Below are 19,374 nucleotides of genomic sequence, written 5' to 3' on the forward strand. Positions count from 1 at the left end.
TGTGAAGGAAATAATCTGTTTCTCTAACAGATAAAAAAAAATGCAGAAAACTAGAGTTCTGTGTTTTGGGGCCTATTTACACATCAATATTTTCAAGTCGTGTTAATATGACAAGGCAGGGAACCAGCAGTTAGCGTAATGGCTATGTCGCTGGACTCCCACGTAGTCGACCGCAGTTCACGTCCCGGACCCGGTGGCTTAAAACTCACGCCAGGCGTGTGTGCGTGCGTGCCCAAGATCCCGAGAGGAGAATGGAGAAGGGATTGCGGTGTGACCATCCCCCCCGGGGGGGGGTGATTTCTCGCTTTCTGTCTCTAATGTCTCTGTCTGTCTGGCGAGTGCACGCGCCCTACAGCAAAAATCTCTCTCTCAAAAAAAAAAATATGACAAGGCATTCTGAAGACAAAATACAGCCATACTGAATAATATGTTCTTTTTATTGAGACATTGATCTTCAATATCCTCTAAGTATTCACTACATAGAATGTAACAATAGAGTACATTTGATATTCAAGGCACATTAATAATTTGGGGAGTCTAAATTTTTTGAGAAAACACCACTATGCATTAGACACAACTTTGTCACTGTCTCTACACATGAAATAGCTCAAGTCCACAACACTGACAGGTAAATCACGTATAGTACATCAATGATTCGACAGTTGCTTCACCGAGGAGGGAAGACTCTTAATCTTCTCAAAAATTCAGAGAGGTGAGAATCAAATGACAGTATTCTAGTCCTGATTCTACTATAACTAGCTACAGAAGGGCTATCACTACTATTCTGGTCTACTTCTTCATCGTACTATGAAGAGCAAGTAATGGCCACGTCCTCTCTAAGCACAGTGTTATTCAAAAAAACGTGTTAAGGACGGACAAAAATGAGATGGAACAGTCATGTCTTCATCCCTGTAAATAAAATTCTTCCAACTTTGCTTTCCACCTAATTTTCTTTTCTTCTCTTTTTTATCTTTACCCAATTATTATAAGCGTATTTAAAGGATACACATGAACAGCCAGATGAACAGATGCACAGGGCAAGGCGTGTGGGAAGTGACATAGGCTTCCGTCCCTTCTCAGAGCACACTACCCTTGAAGAACCTCCATGTCTTCAGCTACCCAAAAGCTCCTTGAAGCCAGACCTTCAAGTGTTGGCCCAGGCTTCATTACACAGGCATGACTGATCACATCGTCAGCCATCAGTGATGGCTTTGCATCGCCACAGGTTGGGAGGCGGGGGTGGGCTGAAAGTCCCAACCTTCTAGTCAGACCTTCCCTTCTAATTTTCCTAAAAGGCTTAACCAAAAAAAAATTAATTGCTAAGATAGTATAATTTTTTTTTCTGTGGGTGGGGAGAGGTTTTTTGCTATAGGGTGCATGCGCTTGCCAGAAAGACAAAGACAGAGAGAAAGAAAGTGAGAAATCACCCCCCAGGGGGGATGGCACCATCGCAATCCCTTCTCTTCCATTCTCCTCCCGGGATCTTGGGCATGCACGCATATGTGCCCAGCGTGCCCAGGTCCAGGACTCAAACCGTGGTCGGCTACATGGGAGTCCGGCAACATAGCCATTATGCCATCTGCTAGTCCTGGTAGTATAATTTTCTAATGTTCAGGTTTTATTCCTGCCTCCCATCATCCCTGGGAGGCAAACACACTTGCTACATTGCCAATCAGTACTGTCAACTCACTGCCCTGGAGAGGACAGGAAGGACGACCATGCTGTGCACATCAGTGGAACTCAGGACCAACCTCCCCCTGACACACACACAGAATTGTTAAAAATGCAACAGTCTAAAAATATCAACAACCCATAAAAAATACCCATAATGTGTGTTTTTTCCAAAGCAAGTTCATTTTTATCCAGTTAATAATTATATAGAACATACCATGTGCTAAGCACCATTGCCACTTTATGAATACATTTCATTTAATTCTCTATAACCCAAAGAGGTGCATACTATTATTTGGCCTGTTTATAGGCCAAAAAAAAAAAAAAAAAAAAAAAAACGAATAAACGAGAAGCTATGTTACTTGCTAAGTCAGTAAATGACAGCGCTGAAATTCAAACATACAATGTTTGAAGGTAAGAACTGTTTTACAAAGCAGTAAACCCAGAAACCTTCCACTTTTGTTTTAAAAAGATGCTACAGTATTTGTTTTGTGCATGTTATATAGCTGTATTTAAATTTTCACAAGTCTGGAAGGGTGTACAGTAACTTAATATTTATGTAAAAGGAAGGGGATAGGAATTAAGAGTCACATGAACCTATTTTTACTTTCAACTATACTGTTTGAAGTTTTTCAAAAAAACATTACTTCTTTTATGATAAAATTAAATTTTAAAATGTTTTTTAAATTAGACACTGGTATTATAAATCTGCCCAGATGGAATGGACTTAATCTAAAATTTCAAGCATGGTCAATTAAACCAAAATCCAGGATTACAACTCAATGGATTTGTAAAAACGTAATCAACATTTTATATTTTATTCTGTGGCTATTATTAAAACACCCACACTGCAGGCCAGTCAAGTGGCATAGCAGCACCTATATCACAATATTCCTCCATAGGACCAGCAGTTAGCATAATGGCTATGTCGCTGAACTCCTATGTAGCCAACCGCGGTTCAAGTCCCGGGCCTGGTGGCTTAATTAAACTCACTCCAGGCGCATGTGCATGCGTGCCCAAGATCCCCAGAGGAGAATGGAGAAGGGATTGCGGCATGGTCAACGCCCTAGGGATGATTTCTCGCTTTCTCTCTCTCTGTCTTTCTGGCAAGCACACACGCCCTATACCAAAAACATCTCAAAAAAAAAATTCTTCCGACTGCCTCAACTTACCCTCCAAAAGATTTATTTTTACATGTTTAAGAGAAGGCAGGGGCCAGCATATGACATGATGGTTGAGATGCTGGATTCCCACATGGCCAACTGCAGTACCAGTCCTAGACCTGGACCTTGCTTTCTCACTGTCCCTTTCTCTCTGTCTGTCTAGTGAGTGCACATGCTCTATAGAAAATGAAAAATAGTAATAAATAAAATAAAATTTTTAAAATGTAGAGAGATTTTTGCTATAGGGCGTGTGCATTTGCCAGACAGAGAGACAGAAAGTGAGAAATCACCCCCCAGGGGCTATGCTGCAATCCCTTCTCCCCCATTCTCATCTCATTTAGGGCATGCGCGTGTGCGCACGTGCACCCACACACACAAACACATCCCCTGGCTTGAGTTTCGAGTCAGAGGGTCCGGGAATCAAACTGCAGTTGACTATAAACATGACCATTATGTCATCTGCTGGTCCATAAATAAGTAATTCTTTTAAAAGTGCTAAAAATTCTGGAGACGATCCCTCCATGGCTCCTTAAGGGGAAAATGAGAAATGAAGATTTTCTACTGATAATTCAGCCTCCAGCCCACAAACTCAAGTGGAAGGGCTCCCCTCTTGGGGCTTCTCTGTCTCTCTGTCTCTCTCTGCCTCTGTCTCTGTCTTCTCATTTTTTGGTAATTTTTCCTTTTTAAATTTTTTTAAGGCAAAGTATTTTCTCAGCTTTCAGCCCCGCCTTCATCTTGCTAATAACCCTCTTTCCCCCTCCCACCCAGGAGAGACAAGGGACAGACTTTCAGAAGATTCCTCCATGGCTCTTGAGAACTAGTGATTTTGCGCTCAGTTTTCTAATTTTTGCTTTAAAATAATTTTGGGGGGAGGTTGTTTTTCATTTTTTTCCTTCTTTTTCTTTCTATTTCTTTGTAATTGTTGTTTTCTCTCTCTCTCTCTGTTTCCTTTTCTTTTGCTTTTATCTCATCACTCTACTCCTCAGTCTCCATTCACTGTGTCTCTAGACGGCTCTAAGGAAACCATAGCCAAACATCCAAGTACCATTAGGGTTAATGTATTCCTCAATATCCATTGAATCTGCTGCACAAAGGAATAAAAACGGAACGGCAAAGAGATTCCAGATCACCTCCTTCTGAATGCTCCTGAATGCTCAGAGTGAACTTCAAGAATTAGGAAGAGGGACTAGCAGTTAATATAATGCCTATGTAGCTGAACTCCCATGTAGTTGACCGTGGTTCAAGTCCCAGACCCGGTGGCTTAAACTCACACCAGGCACGTGTGTGGGCGCGTGCCCAAGATCCCGAGAGCAGAATGGATTGCGGCGTGGCCATCCCCCCGGGGGTGATTTCTCACTTTCTCTCTGTCTCTGTTTTTCTGGTGAACACACGTGCCCTATAGCAAAAACCTCTCCAGGAAAAAAAAAAAAATTAGAAGAAACACACCATCCATCAAATGACTAGAAATCACCACAGGGCCACAAGAAATATGGGAAAGCAAGAAAATACCTCTCCTCCAAGGGAAAAGAATAACTCCTCTTCATCTACAGATAGTTCAATGGAAATCATGGAAATGTCTGATAAAGAATTTAGAATATTCATTATGATGAAGCTAACAGAAATGGAAGAGAAGAGAGACAATGAACTGCAGAAGAGAAAGGAGAAAGATGACAAGTTCCAGGAGGTGAGAAAATTCTTGCAAGATCTGAAAGAGGAATTACACACTTTAAAAAAGAATCAAATGGACCTGTTAGAGATGAAGGCTATAGAACAGGAAGTCAAAATCTCCCTTGAAAGTATTAAAAGCAGACTAGATCATACAGGAAAGAGAATCTCAGATGTAGAAGAGAAAATTGTTAGCCTAGAAAAATCCACCACAAACACTGAGAAAACTGTCCCCAAAAATGAGAATACACGAAAAATACTAGACACCATCAAACAGCCAAACATCTGGATAATTGGTATCCCAGAATGCAAAAAGACTAATAAGGGCATTGATAATCTATTCCATGAAATCCTGCAAGAAAACTTTCCAAATCTAGAGAGGCACTCAAAGATCCAATTCCAAGAAATACTGAGGACCCCAAACAGAATCAACCCAAGAAGATCTTTTCCAAGACACATTATAGCCAGACTGACCAAAACCACAAACAAGGGCAAGACTGGCAAGAGAGAAATGGCAAGCTACCATAAAGGATATCCCATCAGGACAACAGCAGACCTCTCATTAGAAATAATGTGAGCGAGGAAAGAACAGGAAAATATATTCAAAGTGTTAAGGAAAAAGCAATTTCAACCAAGAATACTGTACCCAGCAAGGTTATCCTTCATATGGGAAGAAAAGACAAGAACATCCTCAGATAAAAAACAAAACCTGAAAGAATTTACCAGCACCAGACCAGATCTCCAAGAAGTTCTCGCGCCCTATAGCAAAAACCTCTCCAAAAAAAAAAAAAAAAAAACTAAGAAAATGGCCAACTTAATCATAGGGACAAGTCTGGAGTTGAATATTATATCCCAGAATTTAATCGGGAAGATCGAACCACAACCGAAGATAAATTAAGTACATGAGACCGAACTGGTGGAAATAGTGCTTTATGACTTTTGACTAAAACATTGCTGATTTTCCTCTAGGCTTTGTTTTCTGGTTTTAAGGATTTTTGTCCTGTCTTGAGCTGTCAATAGGTTCATGTACCTACTATTTGAACAGAATCCTAACCTTTTTCCTGGCTTTAAGTTTGAAGCGAAGTTCCTTAGCATTTCTTTGAGTTATTAAAGTTAAAACTGCTTTTCTTGAAATTACCAGCGGAACTTGCTATTGAAAGTAGTTAGATTACTTAAGAAATTGTGTGATCAAAAAAATGTGAGGGAAAAAGAAATGGAAGACAACTGTAGACACCAGAGATAGTGTGGAAAAAGGATAGGAAAGGGCGAGAGTGTCAGAAATAGGATTTTTTTCCATACAGTGACTCTGTTTAAAGGCTATTTTGATGACTCCAAAGATAAGGCTCAAAGTGTTTCTTGGCTATGACAAGAAAAAAAAAAAATTTCTAAACAGAAAACATAGCCAACTTTCATCTTAGGAAGAAAAAGGAAGTGATTTCATTATTACTGAAAGGTTTTTCAAATCAAACTAAAAGTACCTAAGTGTTGTGACTTACTCTACCTACTGCCACATTCTGGAATAGTTCATCTCTGCTAGAAATGATATAGTCTGTGGAAAAGGTCAGCCATCTTACTTCTTTCTTTAACTTGTTACATCAGTGATTAAAAATAACAGCTACTTATACTTCATTCTCCAACCTCTCAAAAAACCCTTTTCTTGGGTTCCCAGAGAAAGGAAGACTAAAAGTAAGAGGATGGCAAATATGACAGAGAGAAACATGGTATATGATACTATGTCCTCATTGTGTTTGTAGGCAAACCATCCACTGAGGTAGAAAGAAAAGAGACTACTATTAAAGGAAAAATTTCCACTTACAGGTCTAGGAAATATCAGCTGATGCTGATAAAGCCTACCAACCTTGAGACCCCCTAGTATGCCAGACCCTTACTAGACCTTAACTAACCTCTACACCCTTGGATTCACCTCCTTCTATTCCAAGTTTAAATTTTCAACCTTTAATTAACAAAATTACCATGAACCGCCTCCCTCCTTCCCCCACTTCTAATATTTTAAAACCTCTGATTCTCCCCCTTGGTGAACTAAATTTCTTTAAAAGTATGTGTTCTCCTGTCTGGCAAGTTAATAGACAGCTTTGACTTTTTTACCATGGGGAGATCTTTGTTTCATTCTTCGACATCACAATTCCTTCACTCTCATTTTACTTCAAATTATAGCACTAAATCCAGTTTAATCACTTATTGTAAGAAAATAATAAACTAGTGTTTAGAAAGTATTTTGAGCAACAAGGACTGTCTTTCAAGAATTTTTTAAAAAATTTTTCTCCCATTCTGTGGGTTAGCTCTTCACTTTTTTCCTTAAAGTTTATTTATTTTATTTATGATAGATAGTACATGAGAGAGAGAAAAAGAGAAAGAGAAAATCACTTTGAAAGTTCTACAGACATATCAAAATACCTTTCCCTAACTCATCAGGATCCTGAGCACGTACAAACACAACCAGTGTGCTTTCAAGTCAACCTAGGAATCTGAATTCTTGATTGGCCATGAGGTTTCCAAAGTGTAGTTCAGTTTGCTACTGGCTGTGCCATCAGTCTGTGCTAGAACAGCACTCTTTCACATAGCACTATTAAAGATCAGTCTACTTCATACAACATACCTCACTGCACAACATGTTGATTTTTTGATCAATGGTTTGCTTTTCTTCCAATGCAAGTTCCTGTAACTGTTTATCATCTTGTTTATTTAAACCTAAAAACCAGCAAGAGAAATAATGGTAAAGTTTTTAAGTACTCGCAGAGAAATTCTTAAATGTTCACCTTATCTTTGCCTACTGTTCTATTTCAGTTGTTAAGTAAGGAATTATATAAAAAAAAATACAGCACTTAGAATGTCAATTATGTATTTACTAACGTGTCCCTAAAGAAAGACATTCAAGGGACCAGCAGTTAGTGTAATGGGCTATGCCGCTGGACTCCCATTTAGTCGACTGCGGTTTGCGTCCCGGACCTTATGGCTTAAAACTCACGCCAGGTGTGTGTGCATGTGTGCCCAAGACCCTGAGAGGAGAATGGAGGAGAAGGGATTATGGCATGGCCATCCCCCCTGAGGGGTGATTTCTCACTTTCTGTCTCTCTGTCTCTCTCTGTCTGTCTGGCGAGCGCACATGCCCTATAGCAAAAACTTCTCCAAAAAAAAAAGACATTCAACATGAAAAGCAGTAAGATCCTGCCCTCAAAGCTTGAGATTTGAAGGTTTATAATATACAAATCAGTGCTTAATCAAAAAGGTTTAAAAAGGGACTAGCTAGTTAAATATAAACCCAAATAAAGAAGGTTTTAGAGCAAAGTGGGACAAGCACTTCCTGTCCAAAGGTGGCATCTGTAACCCAGCACACAGAAATAAGGACTTGTGAAATCTCTTGATATGTTCATCCTAACACATTAAAAATAAATTCTATGGGTCAAGTAAAACCTCAGCTTTAGAGAAGCAATGGTCCTTTTTCATAGTATTTCAAAATCAGAACATTAAATCATGAAATGCTAGCAAAACAAGCCACGGAGGTAGATCCTATGACTTTGACTCCACTGTTTGAGATGTCCAGATTTCATTTTTCAAAGGTGATGCTGCAAACTGAAGTAGAAATGTTTGATTCTTAATCATTACAAAGAAGAAAACAGAATGGTCAACCATAGTTACAAAGAAAACAAAGTCTTTGTAGTCACATATGTCATTAGGGTCTTGCCGGAGACATAAGGATGAATAAAACAGGGTTTCAGTTCTCAAAGGCCTCAGGCTGGTGGGAAAGATCATCACGTATACGTAAGATTAGAATGTGTTACAGGGAGCGTCAGTATGCCGTAACTGGGGACTTAACTCAGACATCAGTACTTAAGGAGGGCTTCTGGCTAAGGCACCATGGGAACTAATTCTAACTACATACATATCACGAGTTCCAGAACTGTAATAGCACCACTGTAGCACATTGTGCATACGTGTCACAAATGGAAACCAGACTGACACCACTCAATAGATATCTGTTGGTTCAAAGGCATCAAAAACCGAAAACAAAAAACCCTGGTTTGTAATCATATAAAGTTATTTTTGTGGCCTCTTATTATCTGCGCTGCAGAAGTGTAAATTCTACTCTAATTTAATTTCACTATATCAAGAAAGACATGAAAACCTGTTATAGCCTATGTTTGGTGCTGCAGGAAATATAAAAATGAGTAAGACACAAGATTTTTCCTTGAGAAACAGACAATGAGGTAAGGGGTTAAGATTACCAATCAGAATGAATGTAAATTAATTTTTTAAAAATGTTTCAGAAATAAATAAATAAATACAATTTTAAAAATGCTAAAAATTCTGAAGTTCTATCTTTCCCTTGAATCTTCTGAAATTATTGGGGAAAGGAGTTGGCAAAGGCACAAAAAGAAAAGATAACTAAATCATAATGGAATCCAGAAAAGAAATAGAGCTACATCAAGCAATTGCCAAAGACACCAAAACAGCCTGAGAGTAGCCAAAACCATTGTCTGGTACACATTCTGCAGTTGGGTACTGGGTTCCAGGAAAAGGGCAACAGGAGTGTGAAAAGCAACAGGAAGTACCCAGGGGGGTACAGAGGGGTCAGCCCAGGTAGGGCCTGGGAGACTCAGCAGACATCCACATACCAAGGGAGGAGACCCAGCCTGAGCACCAAATGCAAAGCATCCAGGCAGGAGCTGGGACCCAAGGCCAGGATCATAGAGCCTCGCTAGGGAGGATAGGATGTAAAGCTTATCCTGGCTGCCTTTCAAAAATCTTTGCACCAAAATCTTTCTACCTTCCTCCTTTTGGCAGTTATCTTTGGCCTCTATCCCTTTCTTATTCTAGACTTATTAAAGTCTCCTGAATCATTAGATAATTGAGCTGTTTGCTGGCAAAGTTACAGTGCAGTATTACTTATAGCGCTACCCTTTCTGACCCTGTGGTATATTAAAGATTGTCAAATTATTTGACACTTCCCATGGAGAGACAAAGTTCTATGCCCTCATTACCTGAATCTAGACAAGCTCTACGACTGCCCTGATGGACTGAATATGGACTGAATATGGCAAAACTGATTCCAAACCAACTGGCAACCTCAGGTCTTACGAAGTTCTGAGATTCTTCGTGCCATTGCTCCAAATGCTTTTTCATGGAAGCCAGCCACCATGCAAGAAGTGTCATTACTCTGAGACCAACATACTATGAGAAGCCCAAGCCATGTGTGGACAGACTCTGGGCAGAGAAATGCCCAGGAGCACAGAGGCACCAGGCAGGTGAGTTAAGAAGCCACCTTGGGAGCCAGTCCTGTAAAGGTTAAGGGAGCTGAATCTCATATGACAGACACAAATTTGAGTCCCAGCCCTAGCATCTTGAAAAAAAATGCAGGCCACATGTGCGTGCATGCCCAAAATCCTGACAGAGGAGAAAAATGAAGAAGGAGGTAGACTTCCTTTTCTCTTCAATAAAACTACAAAGTCTTACCCATTATTCCTTTTGTGTCTCTGTACTGTTACTTAATAAGAATTCTGAGAAACCCCCAGATTTTACTGAAGGGTAAACTTGAATAACTGCCTTTGAATAACCCCAAGAGTTAAGATTCTACTCCCTCTGTTTCTAATTTTGTCTTTACCCTAGAATTCGCATCCAATCAGTCTGACTTGATCCCTACCACACCTGGCAATGCCTGATCCCAGGTCCTCACAGCTGAGATTAAGAGCCTACACCTTATTCAGAATCCCAAGATTCCAATGAAGTACTCACAATTTTCTCTTAAAGCTCCCAGGAAATTGTTCCATAGCCAGCACAGGAGGGAGCAAGAGGAAGGAAGGGGCAAAATGACCAGGACTCGACTCCACATTGTTTTAGTTTAACTAGGCAAAGGCCGTGATCTCTTACGCTTGACCCTTGCTAAAGAACTCCTTCCTTCTTTAATACAAGAATGTACCTAACAGAGTGGGAGTGGGTTGCCTTCACAGTAATTTAACTGTTATGTAAACTAATCACTGGCTTCAGTACCAACATTCTTAAGTTTCCACTCTAGATATACCATTCTTTTATGTTGTAACCTTGAGCTAACAGTTGGTTTCAGAGCCTGCGTCACCACTGTAAAATGGTACAAATACCATCTCTAACATTGGATTTCACGAGACAAACTAAATTAAGTACATAGCATAGAGCCTAACAAGCAAAATGTACGCATCCAATGTCAGTTCCTTTCCCGTCAGAAAACACTAAAAAAAATAAAATGCTGGTGGCTTTGTTGTATATATTGCAGTTAACATTCACCCACACATAACATGATTAATACTTTTGCAAATTTTTTCTTTAGTTTATAACCTTTGAGAATCACAGCTGACAGTTTCTTTTCACAGAAAATCCTAAATACAAGTCCTATGAGAGTCAGCAAAAATTTCTAAAAAATTCTTCCTATATCTGACCTAAAATTAAATTATATAAATTCGGGGCCAGCAGTGGCATGGAAGTTGAGGTAGCTGGATCCTACATGGTGAACTTCACAGTTAGAGTCCCATACCCAGTGGCTTGAGAATCACACTGAACACTTTATGTGTGCTCAGAATCCCAAGAAGAGCATGGAGAAGGAATTGTAGTGTGTCTGTCCCTCCTGAGGGTGATTTCTCACTCTCCCTCTCTCTATTAAATTATATTCAAGATACTAAATAAAAAATACTCCATTTTAATTAGCTTATTTCAAAACTGATGTTACTATTATAACAACCTTAATGTAAGAATCATTAAATTTTATATATCTAATGTAAGACAAGTAACAAATTTCAGGAAACACAATGCACTTCAAAAGCACATTTTAAGAAATGGATAAGGAGACTTAGATCATTTAATAAGATGCTGCTCAGATAAAACATTTAAGTACAGAAGTAATTCAAGTGTCAAAACTGTCCTGTAGAACTCAGAGGTATTCAGAACAAACATTAAACCCTGGTTCAACAATCTAATTAACCAAGGTAAACCCTGGGTATCTGTTAGGTTGTCAAGAAAGTCATGACATATTCTTCTGTTTTTTTATGTAAAAATGAGTCCTAACTTTCCCAATGACCCAGTAGATCACTTTAGTGCACTGTAAGTACGTTATCAGTACAGAAATTAATGAAAATGTCAAAATTCATATGAGGAAAGTAAGGTGCTGAAAGTTCTTAATGTGAACTGTTCTATATTCAGTGTCCAATACAATAGTGTTAAATGCTAAGTCAGTATAAACTCATTTTTTGTTTGTTTAGAAGTTTTTCCCATAGGGTGAATGCACTTGTCACAGAGAGACACAGAGAGAGGGAAAGTGAGCGATCACCTCCAAGAGGGATGGCCACGCCACAATTCCTTCTCAGTTCTCCTCCTGGAATCTTGGGCATGCACACACACACACACACACACACACACACAGACCTAGCGTGATTTTTAAGCCTCCAGGTCCAGGACTCAAACTGCGGTCAGCCATGTGGGAGTCCAGCAACATAACCACTACGCCATCTTGCTGGCCCCATAAATACATTTTTAACTTTTATTTTAGCAGAGATGTGAATAGGAATTGTTTCAAATCACATCAGATCTAAGACATGATTATCAGCCTATCTTTTTGACTCAGTAGGTTTTAATATCCTCTCAGAGGTTAGTTTTTTGTTTGTTTGTTTTAGAGGCTTTTGCTATAGGGCGCATGCGCTTGCCAGACAGACAGAAAGCAAGAAATCACCTCCCTGGGGGGATGGCCACGCCGCAATCCTTTTTCCTCCATTCTCCTCTCTGGATCTTGGGCACACACGCACACACACCCGGCATGAGTTTAAGCCACCAGCTCCAGGATGCGAACCACAGTCGACTCTACATAGGAGTGCAGTGACATAGCCATTACGCTAACTGCTGGTCCCGCCTCAGAGGCTAGTTTTGAGACTGTGCTCTAGTCACCTTCCCAACCTTTTTTATGTCAGGACACATATCAAAAATAGTACCACCTGTCTGGCACAGGAACATAAACGGAAGAGGCTTCTTATGGTCAGCAGTGACCTTCTCGGGTACACCAGTCAACCCTAGGCTGAGAGGATCATTTATCTCAGCAGTGTGTAATCTATGTGTGGCCTCTGATAGTACACTATGCTAGTCATTCATATGATGATCTAGCAATCCAGGGCAGGTGTCCCTTCTACTCCAATGCCCATTTGATGGAACAGAAGACTGAAGTCATAACCACCTGAGAGGACTAGGGGCATTATCTGGGAAGCTGGGACACCACTGCTCTAAGGATCTGCAGTTCATAATCATCAATCATCTAGCCTACCAGAGAAAATGGATACGTTTAAACCCCTATTTCTATCTGATATAGAACTGTCTTGTCCCACTTCATCCTATAACCCAGGCAGCAGCTAGTCAACAGTTCAACATGATAGAACCCAATGGGAATTAAATTGAAAGAGAGAAGTACCAGAAACAGCAGGATCTGAGCACTCTGGTGGTACAACAGCATGACGAGCATGTACAAGAACAGTCAACTGCTTAAAATGAACTTTGACCCATAGCATATGATTAGCTACCACTTGACTAAAAATGCTCCCAAGGCCACTTCCAGCTCTCTGATTTCAAGGTTTCCCAGACAAAAAAATAATTGTAATAAACTATTTCACTTAAACGACCATGAATAAATGTTTAAGACCACAGGAAATGGAAAGATAGGAGTAGGTAGGCAAAGAACTTGAAGTATTATAAAATCACTTACATATTACTGTTCACACAATGTAAAACTTACACTTTTATTCTTCCCTGAAGACATCCACTAATACAAAAACATATTTGTACAAGGCTGATTTATAGCATTACTTAACAGCAAAACACTGGAAATAACCTAATGCCCATACTGAAGAGACTGACTGAATTCACTATGGTCCATTCACAAATAGAGTACTATGAAGTTGTTTCAAAAATGTTTTTAAAGAAAGAACATCCCTATAAACATGAAGTGACCCAGGATATACTAATAAATGGAAAAAAGCAAAGTCCAAACAAGTATACACAGTATGCTCTCTGTTGTGAAAGAAAAAAGGAAAATACTGGCTCATCGGAAGTCATAATACATTTTTGGATAGAAAAACATGTCATGACTTTTCTAATGACCCAATAAAAAATACTAATGTATCTGTATATTTTTACAAAAAGCAGCACAGGAAAAATAAATCGGAAATTAATGAATATGGAGCAGCACAGGAAAAATAAATCGGAAATTAATTAGTATGTGGAGGCCAACAGGTGGCATGGAGATTAAGGTAACTGGATCTCATGTGGTCAACCTCACGGTTGGGAGTTCTGGACCTGGTCACTTGATAAGAAGCTGGGCATGTGTGTGGGTGTGCCCAAAACCTCTAAAGAGGAATGGAGGAGAAGGGACTGTGGTGTGGCCATCCTCCCCACTGGGGGATGATTTCTCACTTTCTGTTTCTGTCTCTGTCTCTGTCTCCGGCAAGCACATGTGCCATATAGCAAAACCAAAAGAAAGGGAAGGTGGAGTCAAGCAATGGTACAGCAATGATGCAGCTGGACCCACGTGGAAAAGGTCAGTGTTCGCACCCTGGGACACCAGGCATGCATGCTTGCCTGTGAACTGGGCCAGCTGAGACCGATGGTGGGTGTCAGCATGAAGACTCTGTTGGGAGTGCCTGCCTGTCTCTCTCACTCTCTCTCTCAAAAGAAAATAAACTTTAGGGGGACCAGCAGTTAGCGTAATGGCTATGTTGCTGGACTCCCACGTACTTGACCTCAGTTCGCGTCGCCGATCTGGTGGCTTAAAACTCACTCCGGGCGCGTATGCGTACGTGCCCAAGATCCCAAGAGAAGAATGGAGGAGAAGGGACTGCGGTGTGGCCATCCCCCCTGGGGGATGATTTCTCGCTTTCTATCTCTCTGTCTCCGTCTGTCTGTCCGGAGCACCCGGGCCCTATAGAAAAAACCTCCCAAAAAAAAAAAAAAAAAAAGAAAGAAACTTTAGGAACCAGCAGTTAGTGTAATGGCTATGTTGCTGGACTCCCACGTAGTCGGCCGCGGTTTGAGTCCCGGACCCGGAGGCTCTGGGTGCATGTGCATGCGTGCCCAAGATCCCGAGAGGAGAATGGAGGAGAAGGGATTGCAGTGTGGCCATCCCCCCTGGGGGGTGATTTCTTGCTTTCTGTCTCTCTGTCTCAGTCTGTCTGTTGGGCGAGCCCATGCACCCTATAACAAAAACCTCTCAAAAAAAAAAAAACTTTTAGGGACCAACTTTTTTATTTTCCATATGACTGAGTATAAGCAATTTTTCTCTGTGTCTGCAAAAGCGTTTTTGTTTGTCTGTTTTCAATTTTTGAAATTAAAAATACTGCATTCTCAGGCCAGCTGGTGGTGTGATGGTTAAAATGGCTGGATGTCGCGTGGCTGACTGTGTGGTTCAAGGTCTGGACCTGGTAGCTTGAGAAGAAACATGTCGGGCTTGTGTGCATGTGTGCACACAAGAAAATATCCCAGAAATTAAACCCTAAAGGCAAAGAAATAAAAAAGAAAATTAGAAGTTCCACCCAGGCCACCCAACATTCAATTTTAACAGGAGTTTCAGGAAGAAAAAAACAAATTAGGAAGTACAAGTGGGAGGGGAGGAACATGCTATCAAATCTGTAATACAAACTTCTTTATTTTTCTTTTCTTGGTTTGTTTGCCAGAGGGCACATGTGCTCACCAGAGGGAAAGAAAAAAAAAAAGAGAGGGAGAGCAAGGACGCATTCTTCAGAGGGGCGTGGTCATCTCGCTATCCCTTTCTATTTCACTAGGCTTTCAGGATTAGGGCACACACATTCAGGCCTGGCATGTTTCTCAAACCACTGGGTCTGGTACTCAAACCACACAGTTGGCCAAGTGAGATCCAGCTCTCTTAACTACTAGCCCACAGGGCCAGCCTCCAAAATTTTCTTTAAACTTAAGGACTGAGTCTAGATTAAAAAGTCTATTGAGCACCCATCACAATAAAAGGAAAACTACCCATACCAAGACACATCATTTTGAAATGTCATAATATCAAGGATAAAAAGAACACTCTAAAGGCTTCCAGGAAAAAGAATAAAAGGATACACACGAATTAGATAATCAGAAAGGTTTCTCAATAGCAACACTGAAAGTCTAAAAACAAAGGGACATTGAGGCAGAAAGATCTCCATTTGGCGGCCAACCTGGACAATATAGCAAGACCTGTCCCTAAAACAAACAAAAGAACAAATAGTAATAGTAATACAAAGAAACAATGCCTGCATAATTCTGAGAGAAAATTCTTTTTTTAAAAGTGGTTTTTGCCATAGGATGCATGTCTCTCTCGCCAGAGAGAGACACAGACAGTGAGAGGGAAAGTGAGAAATCCCCCTTAGGGGAATGGCCCTGTCACAGTTCCTTCTCCTCCATTCTTCTCCTGGGATCCTGGACACACAGGCACATGTGCCCTCTACAATTTTTTTTAAACCACTGGCTCTGGGACTTGAACTGCAGTCAGCCATGTTGGAATCCAGTGACATAACCACTATGCCATCTGCTGGCCCCAAGAGAAAATAGTTTTCTAACTAATATTCTATATTCAGCCACACAATCAAATATAAAAGTAGAATAAATATGCCAGACTTTCAAGGAGTCAAAAATGTACCTCCCATGAGAAGAGAGCCGACATATCCAGCAAAACAATGGCATAAGCCCAGAAAGAGAAAGACAGGGGATCCAGGAAAAGCAGGTCTACTACAAGGGAATAGCAGAGGACTTGCAGAAAACTGTCCTGAAGACCTAAACAATTATTTCCAGTGGGAGCAGAGGACAGAGAGCTCTGTGAAAGAGTGAAAATAGTACCTTGGGACTCACAGGTGGTCTGGTGGTTAAGGCACGGGACTCCCACATGGCTGACTGCAATTCCAGTCCCAGACCCAGTGGCTTGAGACTCTCTCTGGGCATGTGTGCATGCGTGCCCAAAATCCTTTGAGGAGAATGGAGAAGGGACTGTGGTGTGGCCACGCCCCTGTGGGGGAAGGGTGATTTCTCTCTTTCTGTCTTCTGCCTCTCAGGGGAACACACATGCCCTATAGCAAAAGTCTCTCAAAAATAAAAAGTAGTACCATGAGATTATTTTATCTGTCAAAGTGGTTGGAAAATAATAATCATGGACATTTGACATATTTATTAAAACAATTAGGCGAAAATGTGTGAAAGGAAAACTAAGCACTGTTTAATATTAATTAATGTTATTAATTCTAGGAAAAATAGGTATCTGGGGGCCAGCACATGGCATAGCGGTTATGCTGCTGGACTCCCGCATGGTCAACCACAGTTCGAGATCAGACCGGAGGCTTGAAAAATCACGCTGAGCGTGAATGTGTGCATGCCCAAGAGTGGAAGGGGTGGGTGGAGGAGGAGAAAGGGAAAGGATCTCAGTGTGGCCATCCTCCCAGAGGGGTGATTTCTCACTTTCTTTTTCACTGTCTCTGTCTGTCTCTCCTGTGAGCATGGGTACCCTAAGGCAAAACCTCTTAAAAAGAAAAAAGAAAAAAAAGGTATCTGATAAATGTTAAACAAGAAAGAAAAAGTAATCACCATATTAACCAAAATGTGTGATGTAATTAAATACTAAGGAAGGGGGGGCGCAAGGGGAGAGTGGTGCAAACACACATCATTTAAAAAGTGATGGTTTACCATAGAATGATGTCAAGAGATAATGCCTGAAATTGATAAGAATGACATTGTAACATTCAGATGTATACAAATAAGTAAGAGAGAAAAAGTCAAATACTACTTACAGTAAAGAGGCTGTCTACAGGCAGCATGACTGTCCATACGGGCAGAGAGAAACAGCTCTTCTATTTCGAGTCCTTTGGTACTATGACTTATTGTGTAGATGTACTACTTTCCTAAAAACCTAAGTTAATCTTCAAAAGATAAATTGATTTAACCCAAACCATTTTTTTACATTAAAAAATGTCTAAAATCTATTACACAACATAAAAATTAGAATAGCAGCTTATTTGTGGCCAGGCACCTACTGAACTCCCTACACTGAGAGGCTAATTTGCAGAGCTACTAGGACGGGTCCTCTACTAGCAAATGTAATTTCAAAGCTGGCCCACATTTGTCATCTATGTGTTACCAGATCCAGATACCTATGGAGCCAGAAAAGAGGGGGCATCTGGTCCTGCTGACTTCCCCACACAGAGGCAAGTTCTAATCCATGTAAGGTTGATGCCCCCAACAGGTTCAAGTATCCTACCCTATTTTTAAATGAATTTCTAAAATCTGTCTTCATCATCAGATAGAAACAATGCTGTGTGAAACATTAATTCTCAAAAACTATAATGCACTAAACACATTTGTTAGTATTCCTTCTATTGCAAACTCACATTTGTTTGGAACTATTTTTTAAAAGAATTATTTATTTAATTTTATTTGTCATTGTTATTTTTTAATTTGACCAGAGAGAGACAGAGAGAGAAAGGGAAAGTGAAAAACCAAGCCGCCAGGTCCGGGACTCAAACCACAGTCTGCCATGTGGGGAGTCCAGCACCCTAACCACCACACCACCTGCTGGCCCCTGGAGAACTATTGTAGTTTGGTGAAAAACACCTAGAGAATCTATTATGCTATATGTACTCTCTGTCTTCAGACTAAATACTAGAACTATGGCCCTACCTCCAAATGAGGAGAAAGGATAGTGGGGACAGGGATCAAACCACTCAAGGCAAACCAGTTTACTAAATCAGGGTCCAAATGGTCCACTTTTGCCTTTGCAGACCAAACACAAATAACTACAGAAAAATTACCGAGTTTTTATTGTTTCAAAAATAACTTCCCTTACGAAGCTGATTACCCAGAGAATGAAACTGAAGCCATGAGTTACTTAAGCACTACTCTGACATCTAGTATTTCCATTTATTTAATACAGAAGACCTGATAGAATTCTGGAGTGAGAGCCGGGACAAGCGGCGTAGTGTTACAGCACGAAGATGACACAGTGTCTTCAGGGTCGTCCGTTTATTGTGGGCAGCACGGTACAGCACGGAGACGACGCATCGCAACGTCTATTGTGAGCAGCACGGAGATGACACAGTGCCACATCCCCTCAGGGTCGTCCGGAGACGACGCGGTATCACAACTCTTCAAGGTCTTTCAAGTTGTCTGGAGATGACGGTGTTACAACTCTTCAGGGTTTTCAGGGTCATCTCCCTGGTCGTCTGTGTCGTCTTCCTGGTCATCTGGCGACTGTGGGCCAGGCATCATGGTTATATACATGCTGGTGGGCCATGATTGGTTGTAAAAGGTGGTTTATGATTGGTTGTTTTATTTTTGTTTTTGTTTTTTTTGTTTTTCTTTTTTTTTTGAAGAGGTTTTTGCTATAGGGCATGTGCGCCCCCCAGACAGAGAGAGAGACATAGAGACAGAAATCGAGAAATCACCCCCCGGGGGGGATGGTCACACCTCAATCCCTTCTCCTCCATTCTCCTCTAGGGATCTTGGGCATTCATGCACACGCGCCCGGCGTGAGTTCTAAGCAACCAGGTCCGGGATGTGAACCGTGGTCGACTACGTGGGAGTCCAGCGACATAGCCATTACGCTAACTGCTGGTTCCCATGATTGGTTGTTTTGTTTTGTTTTGTTTTGTTGAGAGGTTTTCGCTATAGGGCGCGTGCGCTCGCCAGACAGAGAGAGACAGAGAGACAGAAAGCGAGAAATCACCCCCCAGGGGGGATGGCCACGCCGCAATCCCTTCTCCTCCATTCTCCTCTCAGGATCTTGGGCACGCACGCACATGCACCCAGCATGAGTTTTAAGCCACCGGGTCCAGGACGCGAACCGTGGTCAACTATGTGGGAGTCCAGAGACATA

At 41.0% G+C, this 19,374-nt stretch overlaps 1 protein-coding gene across 1 annotated transcript in view; it reads right to left on the reverse strand.

The window, feature by feature from the left end:
* Nucleotides 1–19,374, reverse strand: part of USP3 (ubiquitin specific peptidase 3) — a 109,670-nt gene that overhangs the window by 78,574 nt on the left and 11,722 nt on the right. The gene's annotated exons all lie outside the window — the stretch shown is intronic.

Source organism: Tupaia chinensis, unplaced genomic scaffold (genome assembly GCF_000334495.1).
Source record: "Tupaia chinensis unplaced genomic scaffold, TupChi_1.0 Scaffold000063_1, whole genome shotgun sequence".
NCBI lineage: Eukaryota > Metazoa > Chordata > Mammalia > Scandentia > Tupaiidae > Tupaia > Tupaia belangeri.